Here is an 18,690-nt window from a genome sequence, read left to right on the forward strand (position 1 = left end):
AAACAAGAGTACTTTTTATTATTTTCTGTAAAAAGATGATTTGGGTTTCCTGTACAGAGTTGGCCTTTCTAAGAAAAATGTTCTCAGAAAAATTTTTTGTTTTCCTATGCAGGGAAACTGCTTATATCCCATCTCAGTAAATCTACAGTGAAGAAGCATGTCCTTCTACATATGTTTCAGTCTGTCTGTTACAGCCCATATAGGATGTGATATTTTTGGGATGTCTTATGATTTACTTCTGTTCTGGGTACATGACCTGCTCTACACTCTTGCACCAGAAGCCACATCCTTATCAATAGTGTGCAAAAGCAGCTTCCATACATGATCTTCTTAATACCAAAATGGTCAGACCAGGATATCATGATTGCACCATTCCTCCATTTCCTGCTCTCAGAAGTACCGAATGAATACCCAAGATCTTAATCCTTTTGTTCAGAAGTCCATAATTTTAGGGCACAGAATCTGAAAAATTTAGCCAAAGCTGTAGGACTCTTTTTTCCTCAGAATGGAACTTTGAAACTTTCAGTTGAATTTTCTGATCACTTCCATAAAGCCAATATTATACTCATGGGATAAAAAGGAGGGAAAAAAAGCAACATAGGATTGATCCTGCTGCCTTTAAGCTTCTGGAGGATGTGCAGATACCAATGGTGCAGTTCACCCTCTACAAACATGTACAGAGGAGAAAGCTTGACTGTGAGCTGCATTTGACCCCTGAGTATGCACAGTGCTCTGATGCACAGGAGAACACACTACGGAACTAGTAGCACTTCTAAATAATGGCACAATTTTCTCTTTGTGAAAGAAAATAAGGGAGAGAGGAGAAGGGGTCATGATACTGACAACTGAATCATAAGTTATCTGCAGTGAGTAATAAATGAAGTGACATTAGTTGAAGGCAGTCGATACCACGCAACCAAGCATGTCACTTTCCAAATGCCTGTGAGTGACCAAGAGCAATGACAGACGTAAATGTTAGTCAACTTCATGGGAAACACAATTCAATTCTAACTCATCGGCTGTGCTGGAAAGAAATCAAACACATCCCCTACTATGGAATAAGAAATGAAGCTCAGTGGTAACAAATCAACTGACCAACCTAATTCTTCCTCTTATATTTAGTCCATTCATCCCCACAGAGTTTTCATTTCCTGTTGCAAATGCACACACCAGTTTCTGAGTTCAGCCACACAATTCCAACCTGCTAAATCCTTTCTTAGAATTTGTATCAGGCCTGAAATTCAAGAGAATTTTGCCCACTTTCAGGCATATATATGAGGAGTAATTTCAGAATTAGAAATAATTCTTACAGCTAATCTTGCCATGAAGAGTCCCTGCAACTACAACATTGCAGTTCAATTTTATTTATGATCTTTTGCACTTTCAAAGGCACACAAGGAAATGAGTATCCCCCAACCTCTTCAATCTCCTTTCTCCTCAGCCATTTGACTGGGAATTCCTTAGGGAAGCATCAAATAAGTTTTTCCCTCTGCTTTGACATCTGCTGCCCCCGCATCCCACAAACACTTCTGTAACACAGACAAGTCTTCTACATAAACCAGCGTATGTATGTCAATCTGTATTCTTTGTTAGAAGCAGCGAGGGATTCGGCTCTTTACTTGCCAGCTCTGTAGAAGAAAACTATTCCGACAAAACCACTTGGAAAACTGAGGCAAGCAAAGAGCTTGAGGCATACTGGAGTACCCTTACACAATGCACTCCAGTAAAGGAATCAGCCCAGTGAAATGTAAAATGCTTTTGTGAGAAGATGAATTTAGAATTTAGCAGATATATGGGAATGGAACAACAAAGGATATATGTGCTGTAACCAACATGGCTGTGTACCCAAAGTCTCTCACTGGGGAAGGCCCAAATCTCCTTGAGATCTTACTGACATGAATGAGGGATATTTCCATCTGGCTTAGAGTGAATCTGAGTGTACCAGTACATACAGTATGCTCCCAGGAAGGGAAGTCCTTGTGGAAGTGCTTACAGAAGAGGAGTTGTGGAGCAAGAGGAATTTCCCGGTAGCAACACGTGGGTACAAAGGGTTGAAAGCTGGGAGCACAAGACTGACAGAGAAGTAAAAACCACAGGGAGCCGTAACTGTGCTTCTGTGTAGAGAAGAAAGATAACCTGAGGGTCTGTGTGAGGCAAAGAAATTACACAGGAAGCTAAAGGGACATGGAAAGAAAGGAGAGCTCTGGAACTTTACTGAGGAAGAAGAGCAAAATCAGTAGTGAGGAGTTTCTTGGGAAGGCAAGCAAGATGGGAGGAAGAGGCTTGTTCAGTTCTGAGGAACACTGCAGGAGACCAGCTCTGGTGCAGGATGAGCAGAAAGATGGGCACAATGGAGACCCCACATTTAGCAGCAAAAAAGCTAGGTGAAAGTATAACAGGTTTGTTTAGTTTTTTAACTTAAAAAAGTGTTTACTACACCAAGGATCTTTCTTCTCAGGATTTTTTTGAGGGGGATAAATTATTGTGTTAATTTGACATATGCTACAACACCTTGGCCACCAAATATGTAGTATTTGTGACAACCTTTACAGACTGATATTGTTTGGAGCCCTCAAAAGAACAAGCAGCTCCAATAAGAGCTTCTGCACAGACGTGCATTTTCTTGCCCTGCAGGCAGCACCATTCCTAGGAGAAAAGTTCCTGTTATTTCATATTAAGACCTCCAGAGTGTCCCTAGGAGGAAGAAGTGGGTTTGGTGAAAGGGTTACCTTTCCATTATGAAACTGGTGAGGGACAGAAGCTTGTGCTTCTTTCCACTTCTTTCCAGCAGTTGGGTAGTAACAGACTGGAAGAAAGCAGGAATTGCAGGCACCTTGCTAAGCTCCTAAGCCTTCAAAGCATGGGACCGAGACCATTTCCACTAAAAAGCGAGGACAAGCTCTTAGAAGTACTTTATTGATTTAGCTATGGAAATAAAAGCTGATATTTTATTTTGTCACAGCCAGGTAACATTCTATAATTATATATAAAGCCAGATTAATTTTATTTAATTTGTATGATTATTTCTTCTTCACACCTAGAAGCTGTATTTTTTTAGCCTGGCTCAGACCAGACCATCCCATCCTCTTCATGGACTTCTTCCCTGCTTATCTCAGTTTCACTTGACTGATGTGGAAATACTTGGGTTTAGCCAGTTTTGCAGTCACACCCCCCAGCATTTCTTCACCTGAGCATAGGAGAGGATACTCTCTGTCTTATAGTTTATGTCTGATGAACACTTTGGAAAACGTAAAGCCCAACCAAATTCATGCACCATTCTTTTCCCTGAGTAAAACCTTCCTATTTAAGTTTTTAATTTCTGCACTCTGGTTTCATAGTGCAAGCACACACAAGGCAGAGTTACAATTTCCAGAACAAGAATTACTCATAGCTTTCTGTTCTAATAAAAAAAAAAATCAAAAACCAAACAAAACAAAACAAAACAAAAACCAAAAAAACCAACCAACCAAAAAAAAAAAAAAACCACAGCAAAAATTCCATCACAAACCAAACCAACAAAAATGAAGTGAAACTTAGTATTAAATTGCTACTTACTCACAGAGGACTGGAAACAGCATTTAAAACAAAGTAAGCTTAAATCTATTCTTTATTGAGTAGTAAAAGTACTAACATACTAAAAAAGGCTAATTTCATTTTCTTTACCATAGAAAGCTGCAAGAAAGCCTGCTTGTCTTTGTCATAAGCAAGTCTGTAATTCTAACACTCCAAGTTTTTTATTATTCTGCCTGACAGGTAAAGCAGTTGACAACTTCAGCTATTTCGGTAGTGCTTATTGTTGATGGGAATATCTCTACCACCCTTTTCAGCAAGTATCAGTCTGAGAGCCACTCAGATATCTTGCAAACATCAGCCTAACACTTCTCTCAAACATGGTTCTTGGAGTCTCAGTGCTCTTTGCTTTTGCCATGAAGCTCTGCATAACTATTTCCCCCAAAATTATTCATCTATTTCTCACTTCAATTGTGTCTCATACTCCTCAAATGATCTGGGCTTCCTGAACTATTCTACTGGCTCATCCAAGAGTACTCCTGGAAATCCAATCCAAAAAACCTCATTTGGCATTCTTCACTGTATAGGATGGTGGAAAGAAAATAATATTTGCTCAATTCAGTAAATGTTTAAATAGTTAATAAAATATTATTTTATTAACTCAGTTCAAGGACAGTAAAATGTCTTTGATTTTGCTTATATAAGTGAACTATTGCAGGATAATTCTATAAAGCTATCTCTACTGGTCTACCCAAAGGTTTTTCCAATTAATTTTTTCTAACTAATAAAAGATAATTTCTTTCCCTAAGAATTTTGTCTTAGACCACCACAGGTGCTGCAAAATTCTGCAAAATCATTCTGGTTCAATTTGTCCTCGGGGGAAGATGAACCAACATCTGAAAAAAAACCTGTGTTTTTCAGATTTAATCTGGTGACTGTTAAAGTGAGCCCAGGCAGGAAACAGCCATTTGGGAAGTGAAGTCTAATACAAGGAGAATGGAGCTAACCTCCAACTGCAAGTCAACCTGGTGCCCTGAAACAACCTTTAATGAGTTGCTTAAGTTTCCTTCTGCTCTCCTTGACATGTCAGTCACTTTAACACTCACAAAGATGAAAAATCAATAGGACATATGGATACATTTTGAAAAGTTATATGACTTTGCTGCACTGTCTTCAACAATTGCATTTTAAATGAGGACCCTCAGTTCCTTGCTCGGTATGTTCCATTTATACTATATTTATGCTTTAGCATTTTTTTTTCTTCAGAAACAGTATTTCTTCAAAATTCAATGAATAATCCTTCTTTTAATTTCATTCTCCAGCATACATCATGCTTGCTCTAATACAATTTCACTGAGGTCACAGTTTACCTGTTCAATCTTCGCAGTGGTCCTATTTACTGATTTTAATGAAATTACAGCTAGGAAAATTTGCCCCCTCTCATGGTGACTCACCAAGAAAATAGACTGCGATTTGAGAAATCCATCTTCTTTTAGGCTTATAATTTAAGTTAGAAAACGACCTTGATTCACAAGACTTTCTCAATTATATTTACAATAGACTTTAAATTGCAAGTAAAAAAATAAATTCAATCAATTACAATTCACTGAGACATATCCTGATAGCACAGGTTTACAATTTGACCCTGCAGCTCCCCACATATTTCACCTAATTGCAAGGCTTGTGTTGCTTCCACGGAAATTTGATAATACAGCCAGGACACAGTACTAGGAATGAGTGCTTTGACATTCAAGAGCAGATCACTGAGTCAGATTTGTCCCACTCAGATTTGGTGATTAGAGTTATCTCCAGGGGATAGGACACCTGATGATACCATCTCTGGTTACCTGTGCACCAGAAAATCTGTGACTGCACCATGGTCAGAGACCACAGGGTATTTACACCCACAGGCACAAAGGATCAGAATAACAAAACCCTCAGATTTAATCCTCTGCCAGAAGGTTCAGACTGAGGGAAAAGCTTTTTCCACAGAATAAGGAATACAGGGGCATAAGTATTTGAGAGCATCTTACTCTTAAATTTTCTGGAAATAAGCCAGCTAAGTACCGATCCACTGAGTATCACCAATGAAAGAAATTAAATAAATCAAAAATCCACAATTCCACAATCTCTTGAGGAGTAATGAAGGAAAGAAATAGGCTATATGATTATCCATAATGCACATTAAGAATTTTTCCCTTAGAACTTATTTTGGATTAATTTTACACTTCAGGTGAAGGGTTTATCTGCAGTGCTCTACTTGCTTCCCCCTTCCTACTTTTAGATGATTCTGTTTCCTCTGCATCTCTGCTGAAAGGATATCATCGATCACAGCAATTTATAAACCTCCCTGACTTTCATGCTGTTTCAGTGTCTCTTTTTCTTAGGAGAATAGGTCTAATAGGTAAAATTCATAGTAGCTACAAGCCTAAACAAGTCAGTAAAATACATATGGGATTAATTTGGTTTAATTTCTTTAGCCTTTCAATATACTTCTATTTTATTAACATATGAATCATCTCTATTACGCTCTAATGACCTTAGCCTGGGACACTAAACCAGCCTTCCTATCTTAGGGCTTCACAGTTATAGACCCTTTTTCATAAAAAGAAGACATATTTCAATCAAAATTCTACTAAAATGCTAAGGAAATTATTTTATGGTCTCAGCAAGCTTACTTGGCAATTGAGAAAAATTATTGTCTCACAAAATCTAAGTCATAAAAGCAAATCCCTACCTCCAATTATTATAGCCTATCTGTTTTTCAAGAACAAGAACCACAGAACAGACCTTTCCAGGGCATGTATGAGACTGGCAGGCAGGTCATTTCCACACAGTTGAATTAATGTATTTTAAATTAATTCAATTAAAATTATCTCTAATTAAGGCAGATGGCTTTCAAAGAACCCTTTCCATTTTGATAAATGATCCTTCAGTAAACATGCCCAGCTATTGAAACACCTGGATTAAGTGCTTTAAATAGGGACCAAAAAAAGGTGTATTTATATCTCAATTGATAAGGAGGCTATGGAAATCACCAGTACATATAGGATGATTTAAAAGTAGAAGGTTAAAGTGTGCTTTTTATAAATTATTTGAGTGAAATATTCACTTTTTGTACTGAAAGGGGACCTAGAATAAAAGCTTCTAGCAGGGCCTGTTGTGACAGGACAAGAGATATTTTAAACTGAAGGAAATTGATTTAGATTAGACATAAGAAGAGTTTTTTTACAGGAGGTGGTAAAACACTGGCACAGGTTTCTCAGAGAGATTGTGGATGCCCCATCACTCAAAACTTTCAAGTTCAGGTTGGATGGGGCTCTGAACAACCTGATCTTGTTGCTGGTGTCCCTGCCATTGGCAAGGGGGTTGGAGTAAATGACCCCTCAAGATCCCTCCCAACCCAAACTATTCCTTGTGAATGATTCTAAGTATGGCTGGACCCTTAAGCTGGGATACCATGATACACAGAACCTTTTTTAAACTTTCTTAATTTGTATGGGCCATTGACCCATGGGCTCTCATGGTCTTAAGGAAAGTGAAGGAATGAAAACCAAAATATAAACAAGCAATCAAGTCTCGTTCCTATTTGTCATACAAACAACATTAAGTGGAAGTTCCACATACTGAATCCTTTGGATTTAAAAGTTTAACAATAAGCTTGCTTTCTCCTCATCTTTTTAGTTTTACTTTAACATTCGGTCTGCTATATTCTGAGTGAGAGGTGGGTAATTTTGACATGTTAGAGCAATGCCATTCTTTCACAAGAGAAGCAGAAGCAACAAGCAAGGTCTGTCTAAGCAAACATTGCTTCCCTTTGGAGCAGAATTGGATAGAATTTTCATCTTGAAAGCTCAGAGGAGAAGGTGAATCTGCACCTCCATTGTGTAGGGATGGTACCATGTAATTCCTGAATCAATTTTAATAAAACTTTTCCACCAGGTCCAGGAAGGACACAGACCTCTGACTGCTCCTGAAGAGTTGCTTGCCAGTATTAGGGACTGGCACAGGGTGGGAGGACATTGAGCTTGAGTTGCTATGGATATGGCCACTACTTTAATCACCAGGTTCTTTGACCCATCTGAAATTTTCACTTTGTGGTTTCACCCCGTAAGCCCACAAGCACAACTTCACTAGGTTTTCTTGCTCTAGAAAGAGCCCATACACAGCCTCAGTGATACAGCACATTTCCTAGAAGGTTAGAAGGCAAGGAAATCCCTGACCTTGCTTGGCTTTATCAGAGGAGGTTTGTTCCTTTGCGCTCTCATCCAGCACTGAGACAAAACCAGTCAAACCCTGAGAGCCACAGAGGTCATACAGGCAATGGGACATCCTTCACCTCAACTCCTTCTCTTACCCTGAAAGAGACAGCACCAGCTCGGCCTCCCCTCTTCCTACCCTTCCAAGGCAGCAAATGCCTTCTCTCCTCTTTCTCTGTCCTACAGCAGCAAATCCACATGCTCAGAGACATGCTCTCTCCATGCAGGAAGAGCCAATGTCCCCCTCCAGCCCCCACAAAGCCTCTCCCACCCTGCCCCACAGAAGTACCACAACAAAAGTCCCCACCATCCCTGCAGAGGCTCTTCCCCAGGCAGCACCACAGGTGAATCTCTCCACAGAAAGATGCAAGAATGAGCAACACAACCTGCAGAGGGGGAGTCACACGTGCCATTTGGAGTTACTCACACCTGCCATTTCAATCCCTTGCTGAAAACACTCTGCTACAGGGGGATGAGGAACCCAAAAGGACCCATTTCCCTTTGTATAAAGATTACTGCTCAGCACTGACATTCTGTAGCCTTCAGATTTTATGTTTAACTGGAAATAACAGGCCCCTGGCAAGCTCCTCTCAAGGTTTTGCAGCCTCCACGACATTTGGTCAGAGTGCGTACTTACCCGTGTAATGCGTGAATTCAGGAACTGCAGAATGATTAGAAACAATGTTTTTCCATCTGCTAAGCTAATGGCCTCTCCTAAAATGCCTATGAGCTCTGAACATTTCCTTTTCTAGTTTTGTCAGCATAATCATATTACAGCCTGAGACTCGACAGTGTAAATTAATCTGTCTTCTTTGATTTTTTTATTTTCCACGCAGATTCCTCAGAAGTCTTCTTTTTTTCCCTATTTTCTCTTATTAAGCACAGAAAGAGAGAACAGGCAAAAAACAGACAGGCATTATCACTGAGTGAATTTTTCTGCAAGCTGATACAACTGTTTCTAGATAGATTGAAACCAACACCAAGACCATTTTAGATGACATACTCTGCAAAGATGTGTCTTTCCCAGAAACACACAGACCTAAGTGCATTCCTTAATGGAAATTCCATAGGAGGGTTTCTTGGGGATTTTTTTTGTGGAAGTATGGGGTGACCATTTCAAAGGAAAGCCTGGAAGTGATACTGACAAGTGTAGATCATTGAGGGATTATGCGGATGTTGTAGTACCCAAAATATCATATTTACTCCTTGTTTCATATACTGGGATTTGTAGCCATTTTAATTTTATGAAAAATCCTTTGCCAGGATTTTTCTCCTGAGAAGCTGAGAAGCCTCAGAGGAAAATAAAAACAATAATTACCTGCTGCTGTGGAATGCAACAGGTGCATCTTTGATTGGTCTCATGTATTGTTTCTAATTAATGGCCAATCACAGTCCCGCTGTCTCGGATGTCTGGTCAGTCACAAGATTTTATTATCATTCCATTCCTTTCCCTTCTGATGAAATTCTTTCTTCTGTTCTTTTAGTATAGTTTTAATATAATATATCTATCATAAAATAATAAATCAGCCTTCTGAAACATGGAGCCAAGATTCTCGTCTCTTCCCTCATCCTGGGACCCCTGTGAACACTACCACAGGGATTTATTAATGCATTAAGACCTATGTATTCAAAAGGTCAAAAATATGAATGTGCTTGTCATAGTCTCCCAATGAGTGCATATCCTTAGAGATGGTGGATTCTCTTTTTCTAAACTTCACTCAGCACTGGAGATGAGTAGAGCCTACATCTCTCTAGAGCCTTGCATGAATCTGAATGGAAAACTGCGGGTAGGGAGATTTCAAGGGACTCTTTTCTGCACATGACCTCTTGTTCTCGAAGAGTTACCAAAGATTACAGGCATGGTTAGATTTTTCTCTGGTCTTCTCTGCTACATCTTTATGTTTCACTTTAAAATGAGCAGCTGAAAGGTTTGTTGTATTTCTAAGCTGTGTTTTTCTTTTAAAAAAGTGCAGAAATAGTTCTACATTTTCTTGATTGCAGATGAACAGGCACAATCTTCCACTGAAAAGCCCCTGTATGCTAGTCTCTTTTTAAAACCGTGGGTTACATTCTGTTCCTTACAACATCAACTAAACCACTACAGCTTTGTTCAATGAAATGGAGATTTAAGAGAGCACTGTCAGAAAATAAATCCCTGCAGATACCCCCTCCACAAAATTATTGCTCATGTATGCTGACAGAGGGAAAAAAGTAAGAGCAAGCTTTGTTCCTGCCTGAGAAGTTTCAGCACTCTCCCTCAACTGCAGTCTCTCACATTTGTGATGACTGTGTGAAGGCCAAGGACAAGCAAAACCAGCTATTCTTGCTCAGTTCAGGGCTGTTTGTGTCCAATACTCCATCTCAGACTCCTCATGGTCACAAAGAGCTCCAGAAACCTGGCTCTGATACAGATGTCTCTGCAGGGCTGACCTGACAGTCTGCATTTTAAGGGCCAAATAAATGGTTTCACCCAATGAATCCCTCTTCCCCTTTGACGGAGGAAAAGATGCACCCACAGAGAAACTGAACTAATTTCTGTACTTCTCAGCAGGGAACTCCCTAAAACACTGGTAGTCACAGCCAAAGAACATAATTTTAACATATAATACAGATGCTTTTGGCTTTTAATCTAACCACATTTATTATACCAAACAACAAGCATTTCAAAGATGACCCCCGCAGTGTGCAAAACCCAGCAGCAGGAGAACACTGGCAAAGCTACGAACATTTAAATAAAGGGGAACTTCTCTGTTTGCTTAGTCTGTTCAAGGCAGTAAGGAAACAAGCATAGCTCATTAACTAAAGTTCTTTAGGAAAGGCAGATGCTAATGAAACCCTGTTAAAATGTTTTAAAAACAGCTCAAAAGAGGTACAGAATACAATACAGCAAATGAGAGCATAAGAAAAAAGCTACTTACAGGACAGCAAAAAGAGGAGGCTGATGAATACCAGAAACACCCAGAAACAACTGGAAAGTGATCTCAACGTCTGTCTTCTCAGCTGACTACAGCAAAACACCAAGGGGAAGCTGAACTGTTGCCAAGAAGGAAGATAAACTTGCATACATTTAAAATAAATGAACAGATGACAAATTCACATACAGAGAGCATGCCATACAGGTAGACTTCTGGACTTCAGCCTTTTCATTCAGGGCACTTCTGGTACAAAAGTAAATCCTTAACAACAGTGCCATTAAAGGAATTCTCCATCCTCTCATAATGGAAGGCAAATCCCTCTGCACCAGCAGTGCTGTTATGTTCACCCCAAAGGTGGCAACTGCTGCCTGGACACCGTGTAAGCAACAAGCCATGGCTGTTCTGTGGCATCCTGCTATCCAAACAGAGAACATGTAACTGTGGCATAAAAACTGCCTTCACACTGCTCTAAGATAAATACTACTTTGCCAACACATTTTCAGCAAATATCTAAACCAGAGTTCGTATTTCAGCTTCTCAACACAGAGAGTTTCACAGCAGACAAGAATGCTAGCTGGAAATAACCACAGAGCTTAATTTTGTATTAGCTGTCAGTTGATTTGGATGAAGAATCAAATAACTTGTAAGAGGTGGGGGGGGATCATTTAGTATGGCTTCTTGGTAATTTGCACAATTCTGCCCCCCAAAATGCTAAGTACGTTCAAGTTCATGGTTCAGGTATGCCTTCAGCCCCACAGCATGGCTTCAAGAGGGACCAGCATGAGCTACAGAAGAGAGCCACTGCTCAAGCTGTGCCAGCAGCTCCAGAATCCACTGTCTCCACAAAAATAACCTGCCATCACATAACTACAAGAGAAGTAAATTGCCACTGGAAAAGCCTCTCTGCTTGTAAAAATCTGAAAGCCTGCAGCAATTTGAAGCCACACACATCTTGTGAGCCATGTACGTCAGCAGGGCAAAAAAAGGGAAAGAAACAATCAAGAAAAATTAACTTCTTGGTTGAGGAAATGATTCAATGTTCTGTACTAAGTCAAGGTTGCCCCTATCTGACATTTTTCAAGGGCCAGTCACCTACAAATGGGGGGGGCTAAGGGGGTTTATTTACCACTGAATAGGTTTCTTCCAACACAGAAAACCCAAGCTGAATAAAACTCAGCTGCTGTAAATCTAATCAATCTCACAGGAGTTATGTTTCTCTAGATGTGCACTGGGGCAACTGAGATAGGGGTCTTACCACAAATCGTTCATATCAGCTGATTACTTATTTACTAGAGTGAAAAATGGATATTTCAGTAGATATCAGTGGACACATAAAGTTAGGTAGCAGAAACAAAATAATTTGCCTACATACATATTCCTTTTCTCTACAACGTCATCTCTATTTCAAATATTGAACCTAGACAGGAAAAAAAGGTTAAAAAGGAAACAATTTGTTTAAATGGCTATTTATTTAGCCTTCAAACAACTTATGTAATGATTTGGGTACAATATGAAACCACACTAGAGTCTACACCAATGTATTCGACAATTCATTTCTTGGCAAGTATAACCTTTTCTTCTCCAGATTCTCTTTTGGATGAACATTCTTTTCACTGAACTTTCATGTTGAGAAATAATGAAATCACTTCATGAAACACTGTACAAACTTTGTGAAAGGCTCAGAGAACTCCTGCCTGTTTCACAGCTGCTAGTTATAAAAATGCTGCTCCAGAAAGTTATTAGAATATTAACAAAGGTCAGCATTTTGAAGTAGATATGGGTACATCCCAGAGAGATTACTGGATTTCAAAATACTTCAAAATAAGTTGTGCTACTTTTCAGCTTCCACCTCAACGTTTCTGCCACAGTAGCTAATACAATAAAGAGAGCATAAATTTACAGGAAAACCACAAACTTGCCTGAAGCTTTTAGCACTCTGTAAAATTAGTTTTCTTCTTGTGCATATCAGCTATGCCTATTTTATTGGTTTTGCTCAATTAACACCATCCAGAAGAAAATTCAGTGATGTACCTTTCTTTGGCCACCAGTTACAAAATATGCTCCATTTTTTTTAGAATAGTTGGCAAGGCAAAGCAAGAATGGGTTTCTAATTAAGAACCAGGATCTGGAGAGAGTAATGTGAATACAGGGAGACAGAAAATGTTATCAGAGTCACACTACCTGTTCTACAGTGGCAGAAAGAAGGTATGTCCTTGATACCATGCTGATGCTCACACACAGCCCAGCTGGGGTAATGCAATGGCAACAGCACCATTAGCCCTTTTCCCAAGCTACTGTCTTCCTTCCATTCCCCTCCCTTCAGTAATTCATGCCTGGTATAAGCAGGGAAACATCAAATTGTGAATCTTATCTCAAGCTAAAATGCTGTCTTGTTCCAAATCTGTTGCTCACCTGAAGACTAAACTCCATGCTTTTACTACATTACTGGACAAATTGTTAGTACAGTCAGTGCTTTGAACCACAGGCTTAGCCCAAAATGCTGCTCTCTTTGCACACATGCCCTTTCAAACCTGACATTTTGTGTATTGATTTTGGCTGCTTTATAGGTACCTAAGTGCTGAGGAGAGGTAGAAAACACCATGCACATACAAAAGGTCTGCTGATAGGTTCTCTCTATTCTATTTTGAAGAACAAAAGCACATATATTACACATCTTTGCAGCTCTTTAGGGATTCTACCAGCTAAAAGATAGATTTTTCTGAACAGTTACTGCAGCTTCCAAAACTGTGACTTAGAAACCAAACTTTCACACTTTGAATTTTAGGAAGTGGCTTGGTGCCAGATAAAATAATGATCTAAGAGCTTCCTAATATGCAGCAGAATGCTTGAATGAAAGTTTGTCCATTACATATGCAACGACAGGTTATTTGCTGTAAATCCAGATGAACTTTGTTGGTCTTGCAGCACTGAGTACATTCACAGTCTCCCAAATAACATACTTGGGTTGTTTAAAGCCCACTCTGACACATCATCATTTATGAAATGGCTTTTGCATTTCAAGAAATTTATTTTTCAGATAATACTTCTGAGACTTACTTGCTGACTTTTTCTACAATAAGAAGTTCTGTTTATTAATTTGTTAACATATGGACAAAGTATTCTGAACTTGAATTTAGTGCATTTGAGAAGCTCAGTTAAGTCTTTTTAAAGACCAACCAAGCTATCTTGTTTGAAATTTTTGAAGAAATCAAAATTAGACCATGAAACATATTAATGGATTGATGTCCAGAATGTTCTTAGGTTTATGAGACACATATAAAGGCATTTCAGCTTATTTGTAACATGCATTTATTTTGTATTATTAGATGTGGACATTCCTACACTGATGTCTGAGGAGATACGTCATCCAATTTTGTTTATTTCTGAATACTCTTGCCATAGCCATTAAGGTGAGATAACTAGGGATGAAAAGAAGTTCTCTGAATTTCATTGGATATGAAATTGTTTGGGGTTATCCTAAAACTAATAAACCCAGACCTTTGTCTAAAGTGAATAAAGGTGGAGCTAAGCCCAGTGCAAGTAGTCATTTGTAAAGTGAAACCTTTTGTGGACTGTCGTGATGAAGGCCCACTACTGTCCCTGTAACTGATAGTGCCTTTTTTTCTCACTTCACACACCACAATTCTTCACAGCATCTGGGGGTGGATTTTCTACATTCTTCAGCCAAGAACACGTCTATGTACGAGAGGTGCTGTGTCACCTTTGCTTGAGGTAGCAGATCTGCAAAGTACAGAAAAGCCAAACTGCAGAACTAGATGCCAACGTTTTTTCTCCCAGGCTGGATGCTTCAGAAAATTACTTCAGTCTACAAATTTCATATATGAAGGAAGAGCCACCTGGAACTAACCAACAGGTAACACCTAGGAGAAGGGCCTGCCTAGGCATCCCACTCATCACAGACTTTGCCTTGCTCTGGTTGCCAGGCAGCACCTGCATCTACTCACTGCTCACTTCAGCTGATAAAGAAATCCAGGCATGGTTCATTCTTCCTTTTGAAAACATGCACAGAGGAATATCTTGGGATTTGAAGAAAAACTGCCTAGAGCTGTTGTCTCCTAGGTGAATGCTTTGATCCCCAGGGAAGAAATTAGGTTGAGCAACAGCACTTTCCACTGTGCAGAAGTATTGTAACTGAAATTTTATTTTTTGGATGTCAACTCCAGTTTTGCCCTAGTCTTCACACTTCAACCACTAAGGCAATGCTTTTATTGAGTGAAAAAAAAAAACCAATGTCACAAAATTTGGGGGTCAGGACTGGCATTTGTCAGGCCACCACTTGAAATACAAAGGAAAAATATTATTCTTGTAACCTAAAGAAACCTGCTTCTGTAATTTATGCAGTGACTATTTCTTATACAAGAAGAGTCCTTGGAACCAGACAAACATTCATAACTTCCACTTTTCCAGCTGAGTACTGTAATAACTGTGCTTGTTTTCTCCCCACAAACCATGAATTCTTACCAGTCCTTTTCTCCAATTAGCTCCTAGCTAAAAACTAGAAGGTAAAAACTGTCTAAAGCACAGAGCTTTTAGAAAGGGTTAAACCAAACATGAGCAAAACCAAAACAAAATCAAACCAAAACATTGTATATTTAAGTAAGAGTTGACACTAATAACATTGGCTATGCAGCAAGGAACTGCTGAATGTTTCTCTGAAGGACTATTTTTCTTGTATTGCCAACATTACATTACCAAAATACTGACAAAGGACTAAAAAGGACCTCAACAAGACACTGTTCTCTTGGGGACAAAAGTGACAAAGCATCTTATGACATTTACATGCTTCTTGCAACTGGAAGTAAATGAGGTCAGTCACAACACAGACCTACTGATCTGATGACAGGACAGTTGTAATTGCCTCTCTTTACATGTCATGTTGACTCACCACACCTAATAGTTTGTTTTTCTGATCTCCCTGAGGGAATGGTTGTTAGAATTTGTCCCTGCCAATGAGGAGTTACCACATCTATAAAGAAAGTAACCACATTAAAAGGAAGTTGAAGAGTCAGTCGTCAATTCTTTATATTATTTGCATGTACTAAACTCAAACAGTGATTATTTACACTGGAGAGAGTTATTTGACAGATTTAACACAACTATGCTCAGGAAAAAACCTTATGCCTCTTGCCAGCCTTTGGTAAAGTTTAAGTGCATGGCATACATTTGTTTCTGAGGAACACTGGAGTTAGAATTCTGAAAATACTAAAGGAGGTCAGTGTAAGCTGTTAGAAACACACTGTTCCAGAGATAAAGAGACCACAAACATGTCGAAAATAAGCAGAAGTTATTTATGCAATTATTTTAGGCCCTCTGGACATCAATTTTTGTGTTTGTTATGTGACTCCTACAGTCATCTCAATTGCCAAACAATGACAAGCTGCACCAAGTTCAAGAGCTGGATCATCACACAGTGAGGCCTGAACTGATGACAACATGTCTTTCATCACACATCACAAAATGCCCCTTCTTTTGTTCCCCTCACCAAATAGAAAGCTGATTTGCCCAAGTTCTGAAAAGCCTTGCTTACATGGCTTTTTTGGAGAGAAGTTTTCAGGCACATCTCAAGTTAATAACTGAATTTGAAGTTAGTGAATTCTGCAATTGCTAAGGAAACAAGGAGGACCAATTTTCAAGGTGGCATAACTGGATGAAATGAAGTGACTTTTGACAGGCAAACTTATCATTCCACCTCTCTGTCAACCCAAGGCCCTGTGTCTTCTGGGAGAGACTCTTTGTTGTCCTTATTGTAAGCTAATCTTGCAAGTTTCTTCTTCAAAGTAACATTTTTAGAGAAAAATGCAATACCAAGCATCCAACAGGGGCCAAAAAAAGAGTGTTCTTGTTATATACTTCAACACAATTTTAGAAACTTTACACTCATTAATCCATATAAGAAATTTGACCTTGCAGTCTCTTCAATTTTAGGAAAGAAAATAAATTCTGGAATTTTCCTATCATTATTTCAGATTTATTATTAAGTCATTATTTCAGACTACTCATAGGAACACTTTGGATGATGTCTTTGTATCTGCCCATTCTGAATGAATTCTGACTCTGCTGCTGAAGAAAAGCATGAGCTTGCTGAGCTCTTCTCAAAGTCAGCTGAGGAGGAGAAGGGAACAAGTAATATAATTAGGAAGAGTACAAAGTAGTTCAACTTTATTCTGTTTAGTCTTCTGAAAAAGAGCTCTGCATATAAAAATGAATTAGGGTCACTGCTTCTGGGACAACTAAAAAAAAACCTATTTAAATCAAAGCAAGGAATCCTGCTTGACTTTGCTGAATACTTTCTGAACAGATGGGGTGCATGAGACATGAAGAAAGGTCTGGGAGGAAGCAGACTGGTGGCTTCTCAGAGGCTACAATCCACTGATGCTTGCTTCAGAATTTCAACATCCATAAATTTAGGAATACACTAAAATGTCTGCATCCTGAAAAAATTAAAAAAGAACAATCAACTCTTTCATGGTGAAAACAAGATAACAAAACAAAGTTCTTCTGTTCAGATGGGAGTAAATGGATGAGGCAGTCAGGTAGAAATCAGTAGCTTAAATTTCAGCATTGGTCATAACCATCTTCTTCTCCAAGCACATTTGCAAGGCCACAGGGACAGGCTGGCATAGGTTTGAACCCTGGCACAGAATCAGTCAAGGTGTTGACTGGGTGTGAAACATGTTTTACACTTTTCTCATGCAAGAAGTCATTCAGTCTCTTGCCAATGACACCTGGTTTTGATGTATGTGGATAAATTTTTTTTTCCCATCTGTCTTTTTGCCTAAATGAACATGTATCCACTGTCTTTGGCTCATTTCCTTCTCCTGCTCCCAGAAATTCCTCCACTTTATTTTGGACCCTGAATACAAGTTACTTGAACTTGCTTGAGGCTGGAACTCTAGACAGTATTATTTATTCATTTGCTGAAGCAGAAAAACCCCTTCATTTTTGCGATACTAAAATACCTCAACTAAATGTTGGTTGGAATTCTGTTCTGCCTTCCTGCTAATTACTGCTATGGCTTCTTGCCAGCCACCATTTTGAAAAGTCAAGTACCAGCTTCCAGATGAACAGCAATGTGAAAGACAACAAAGAATCATTCTAAATAAAATATATGGCAGCATGAAAGGAAAGCAAACGTTTTCTTTCTGAGACAGCTGCCTAAAAGTTCTGGCTAAGCAACTCTCTTATGAAGACAAGGCAGGGTTTTGTCAAAATGGGAGTTTGTCCACATCTCAAAACCAACACACTTTTCATCATGTCACCAAGGTTCTCTTGGTGGAGAACAGCAGTGTTACCCTGCATTGTGTGTAGGTCTCTGAGAGCAGGACAGGAGGAGGTGACTGGGAAAGAGCCAGAAGCAAAGGATATATCAAGGCTGAAAACTCACTGTTATGAAATCATAGAATAATTCAGGTTGGGAAAGACCTCAGGAGGTCATCTACTCCCACCTCCTACTCAAAGCAGAGTCAATAACTAATTCAGATCACATTTATCAGGGATTTGTCCTTTCTACTATTGAATATTTTCAAGGATGGAAACTCCACAACCTCTCTGTGCCAGGGTTTCACTGTCATCATCAAGAAAAGGCTCCTTCTTACCTCAGGTCTGAATCTGTCCTCTTCTAGTTCATAACCATAGTCTCTCATAACCATAATCTCTTGTTCTCTTGCTGTGCAACTCTGTAAAGAGCCTAGCTCCACTTTCTCAGCAACATGAGAGAACAAGCCCCTGTTCCTCATCATCTCCTCAAGTGTTCCTCCCTGATCAACTCCTTCTCCAGTTTATCAACATCCTTCCAGTAAGGCAGAAGCAAAACTGGACAACATTCCATACATGGTCTAATGAGTGCTGCCCAGGATGTTGTTATGCCTTCCTTGGTGAGTAAAGTTTAGCTTACTGTGGGCAACGCACAGAGCAGGGTAAGATGGTTACAGTTATCAAGAGTTTTCAGGTTGAGCTGCTCAACCCAACAGGTGTGAAAAAGATGG

The 18,690-nt window shown here is 39.3% G+C and overlaps 1 protein-coding gene across 4 annotated transcripts in view; it reads right to left on the reverse strand.

Annotated features, from left to right (window-relative positions):
• Positions 1-18,690, reverse strand: part of PKIB (cAMP-dependent protein kinase inhibitor beta) — a 54,249-nt gene that overhangs the window by 9,894 nt on the left and 25,665 nt on the right. The window contains exon 1 of one of the 4 annotated variants that reach the window (XM_066545781.1): positions 10,688-10,842. The exons of the other annotated variants lie outside the window; for them this stretch is intronic. The gene's annotated coding sequence lies outside the window, so the exon portion shown is untranslated. Of the gene's footprint in view, positions 1-10,687; positions 10,843-18,690 lie in introns of those variants that run through there. 4 annotated transcript variants of the gene reach the window in all.

The sequence above is a fragment of the Molothrus aeneus genome, chromosome 3 (assembly GCF_037042795.1).
Source record: "Molothrus aeneus isolate 106 chromosome 3, BPBGC_Maene_1.0, whole genome shotgun sequence".
Classification (NCBI taxonomy): Eukaryota; Metazoa; Chordata; class Aves; order Passeriformes; family Icteridae; genus Molothrus; species Molothrus aeneus.